Raw genomic sequence first — 5088 nt, 5'->3', positions numbered from 1 at the left:
GTAGTTAAATCTGAGACATTCTATTTAGTATGATATGTTACGTTTCGTATGGTATGTATTCATTTGTGGATGTCCATCACCCATTTCGTATGACACAGTATGTTACAAATTACAATTTGTATTATATGTTACGAATTTGCAAAACACGATATGTTACAAATTCTAGCTTGGTGGCTAGCTGGCTAAGTTAGCTATGTTAAGGGTTAGGGTTAAGTTTAGGAGTTGGGTTATGGTTAGGGTTAGGGGAAGGGTTACCTAACATGCTAAATAGTTGCAAAGTAGTTGAAAAGTTGCTAATTAGCTAAATGGTAAAGTCGTCTGTATTGAAATTCAAACTCGCAACCTTTGGGTTGCTAGCTATTTGCGTTATATGCCCCTGAGCAAAGCAGTTAACCCACTGTTCCCCTGGCGTCGATGAGGTGGATGTCGATTAAGGCAGCCCCCGCACCTCTCTGATTTAGAGGGGTTGGGTTAAATGCGTTAGACACATTTCAGTTGAATACATTCAGTTGTACAACTGACTAGGTATCCTCATTTCCCTGTCCCTAAATGGGGGTGTTCTGCTAAGCTATATTGTTTTAAGAAGGTCATACCAAGGATCATTTAGATATTTGACTTTAATAAGACCCCTTGAAGTATAAAAAAAAGATAGAAAATTGTTTGATGGGAAAAAAAACTGCCATTAACCCATACAAACGCATTGAGTAACAAATTCACTACATATGCATTCGGAAAGTATTCAGGACCCTTCCCGTTCTCCACATTTTGTTATGTTACAGCCTTATTCTAAAATGGATTACATTTTTAAAAATCCTAAGCAATCTACACACAATACCCCACAATGACAAAGCGAAAGCATTTATTTCTTTTTTCAAATGTATACAAAATAAAAAACAGAAATACCTTATTTGCATAAGAATTCAGACCCTTTGCTATGAGACTCAAAATTGAGCTCAGGTGCATCCTGTTTCCATTGATCATCCTTTAGATGTTTCTACAACTTGATTGGAGTCCACCCCCTCAATTGTCTAAGGTCCCACAGTTGACTGTGCATGTCAGAACAAAAACCAAGCCATGAGAGACAGGATTGTGTCAAGGCACAAATCTGGGGAGAAATTAACATTAAATTATCTGGCAACAGCTCTGGTGGACATTCCTGCAGTCAGCATGCCAATTGCATGCTCACTCAAAACTTGAGACATCTGTGGTTGTGTGGCGTGACAAAACTGCACATTTTAGAGTAATTATTTGCTGGTTTTTAGATTCTTTTGAATTGTATGTTATTTATTATTGCAAGGCAGAACACTTCTAATAAACCAGCCACATTTAATTTTTGTAATTATTTAAAGACTTCTCTCGAATTAATAAGAAAAATATGCTACATTTCTCAGCTGCCTCTCCAATGTCTTTACAGTCTGCTGTGAACTAATAACTTTTCAACATTCTCAGGTCCACTCCTCCGAAGGCAGGGAGGCAGCGGCATTGCAGGCAGCAAACAGCTCAGCAGAAACAAAGGCTCTTTTTTGAGACCCACCATATTGATTAAAAAACAATTAATTTCCTGTGTCTCTGTGTTTATATGTTAAAGCTAGAATCCTGAGTTGCTACATCCATTTTTGGCCTTCTAAATGAATACTGAATACCCATTGATCCCATCGCTTCTTGAAGAATATAACTTGTACCCCATAAGAACCCAAAATACAAGCTTGTTTTACTCCAATGAATAATTGTAAACAATGTTCAATGTAAACATACACTGTATAGCCTCAAAAACATGGTTAACTATTTATGACTACTACAATTTTGATATCCCAGATGCTTTGAACCCCGGCCGAATAATTACTGTTAAGATTCACTAACCTCAACCCCAAACTAATTTCATCGCCAGGAATTTCAATAGCGTGCATCTTGAAGCATCTCAAAATCTCATATGCCACTGCGAGCTAACAGTCTCAAAGAAGGAAAGTAGAAAAGACTTGAGTGGATCGGCCCACAGCCTGCCAAGAGATTACACCATGCAATCTTTGAGGCTAACAAATTACAATCAACAAGCCCTTCACTTGAATGAGAAGGCAGAGTATTGTGAGCTTGTTGAATTGGCTACTTGAGCAAGAAGGCAGAGCAGCTAACTGTGCCCTCTTGAAAGGGTCAATAATATGAGTCAACTACACATCAGTGCAGCGATAATATTGAAGCGTAGCGGATTTGCACACTTTACTATTGACATTTACCTTTGAATGTTGCATGCAGCAAGTTTGATTTTTCATTTTTTAAGCGTTTTATATTAGATTTTTTTCAGGCAATGCATGCCACTTCAATGTTATTAATATATCTAGGGAAATATGTAAATTAGATAGATCAGCACTGTATTGTCAGTAGCAAGCATCTGGAATCCGGTTTCCCCTAGATAGAACAGCCACAAAGTCAAGGAAATGTCCAACATTTTCATTTGTTATCGTGCTGCCACCTTATGGTATAATTGAGAATTGCAGTACCTGGTTGATGAATTTGACAATGAAGTATAAAGAAAAGTGTGTTTAAAATTGTTGCACCGACACTCATATTCTAGTGAATGTAATTGCAAGAACAACACGTTTTTGGTGCATTTTAATATAGCCCACATTAGAGCTAGTGAGAGGCAGACATTCAAAACAATTTACAAAAAAGTCATACACATATAATATATATACATATACTGTATATAGTCCTGTAAAGAGAGTATGATTAGCATATCTTTGAATTAAGTACAATATTAAATAATAATAATATAAACATACAGTACCAGTCAAAAGTTTGGGCACACCTACTCATTCAAGGGATTTTCTTTATTTTTACTATTTTCTACATTGTAGAATAATAGTGAAGACATCAAAACTATGAAATAACACAGATGGAATAATGTAGTAACCAAAAAGGTGTTAAACAAATCAAAATATATTTTATATTTGAGATTCTTCAAAGTAGCCACCCTTTGCCTTGATGACAGCTTTGCACACTATTGGCATTCTCAGAGTAGACTGCGTGAATCAGGCCTTCATGGTCGAATTGCTGCAAAAAAAATACTACTAAAAAGGACACCAATGAGAAGAAGGGACTTGCTTGGCCAAGAAACATGAGCAATGGACATTAGACCAGTGGAAATCTGTTCTTTGGTTTGATGAGTCCAAATTTTGTATTTTTGGTTACAACCGCCGTGTCTTTATGAGATGCAGAGTAGGTGAACGGATGATCTCCGCATGTGTGGTTCCCACCGTGAAGCATGGAGGAGGAGGTGTGATTGTGTGGGGGTGCTTTGCTGGTGACACTGTCGTGATTTATTTAGAATTCAAGGCACACTCTACCAGCATGGCTACCACAGCATTCTGCAGCAATATGCCATCCCATCTGGTTTGCGCCTACTGGGACTATAATTTGTTTTTCAACTGGACAATGACACAACTCACCTCCAGGCTGTATAAGGCCTATTTGACCAAGACGGAGAGTGATAGATTGCTGCATCAGATGATCTGGTCACCACAATCCCCCGGACTTAACCTAATTGAGATGGTTTGGGATGAGTTGGACCGCAGAGTGATGGAAAAGCAGCCAACAAGTGCTCAGAATATGTGGGAACTCCTCTAAGACTGTTGGAATAACATTCCTCATGAAACTGGTTGAGAGAATGCCAAGAGTGTGCAAAGCTGTCATCAAAGCAAAGGGTGGCTACTTTGAAGAATCTCAAATATAAAATATATTTTGTTTTGTTTAAAACTTTTTTGGTTACTACATGATTCCATATGTTTTATTTCAAAGTGTATAGGTATTCCTCTTGTCCAGATGGGTTAGGGCAGTGTGCAGTGTGATTGCGATTGCGTCGTCTGTGGACCTATTGGTGCGGTAAGCAAATTGGAGTGGGTCTAGGGTGTCAGGTAGGGTGGAGGTGATATGATCCTTGACTAGTCTCTCAATGGCCATACGTTCACATAGAGTCCTAGTTCAAACCACAAAATGTAAACCACAAAAAAGGAAAATGTTAGCAGATAAATACTTAGCTGCTTAAATTAAAGACTGCTCTTAGAATTTTGAGTGCCATTGTATTGGGGAAATAGGGACATGTCTAAAAATGTATGTACATCAAAATTGATGTATTTTAATGTTTTGAAGTTCTACACCATTTTAATCATTTTAATCATCATCATTTTAACCATTTTAATCAATGTAAATTTGAGCAGCATAGTGTACTGTGACCAATTGCTTGCAAATAAAACATAAGAAAGAAAGAAAAATGAAAACGTCAAAAACGTACATTTCTACACATGGAACTCTAAGGTCGTCCCATTGTTTCTTTTAGGTGAAATAAGGGTACGTCTGTCTTTTCCCAAAATATCTCAATGTGCATATTTAGATTTTTTCAAGTCAGACACCATTTCAAATCAGGAGAATCTCTGTTGTCATCAAAAGCTAGCTGCGTGGCACCTTTCGCCCTTGGAACTGTGAGCTCTGCCCATTGTTTTCTATAGATAGGCATGCTGTTCTATTTTGCCAAATATCTCACAATGTGTACATTTAGATATTTTCAAGTTGGACACCATTTTAATCAGAATAATCTCCTCTTTCTAATTATATAAGGCTGGGTAGTGTACTCTGCTGTCATCAATTGCTAGACCAGAAATGGCCATTTCTTTCCCTACTTCCTTGTTATGCAGATGTCAGCACACTTGACAGTATCGAGGTGCAGATCTTTACTTTCTACAAGTTGTTATTTTTCAGTTTTGCCCTAAGGACAGATTGTAGTGGTAAAATAAAAAAGGAGATTTTGGGGGGTATTATTTAGGGGACACGTGCTACTGACAGGTACAGACAGCGTTTTCTGACAATTTTCTCACGGGCATACTGCACTGTCTTTTGTCTTTCATCTGGCAAATATACTTGTGTATGAGAGTCCAGACAGCAGCATTAACGTTTTGCCTTGCATTTGTATCCATTCCATGCAGGTATGTTGTGAAATGTGACGTTTTTGTATTTCATGTTTAATGTGTCTAGTTGGCTGTCCTTCATGTTGTTACCTGTCCAGTCATGTCAGGAAGGCCGGTGTTGCCTAAATATTTT

This window comes from Salvelinus alpinus, chromosome 24, assembly GCF_045679555.1.
Source record: "Salvelinus alpinus chromosome 24, SLU_Salpinus.1, whole genome shotgun sequence".
NCBI classification, from domain to species: Eukaryota; Metazoa; Chordata; class Actinopteri; order Salmoniformes; family Salmonidae; genus Salvelinus; species Salvelinus alpinus.
The sequence above is the reverse complement of the archived record's forward strand: the minus strand, read 5'-3'. Positions refer to the sequence as shown.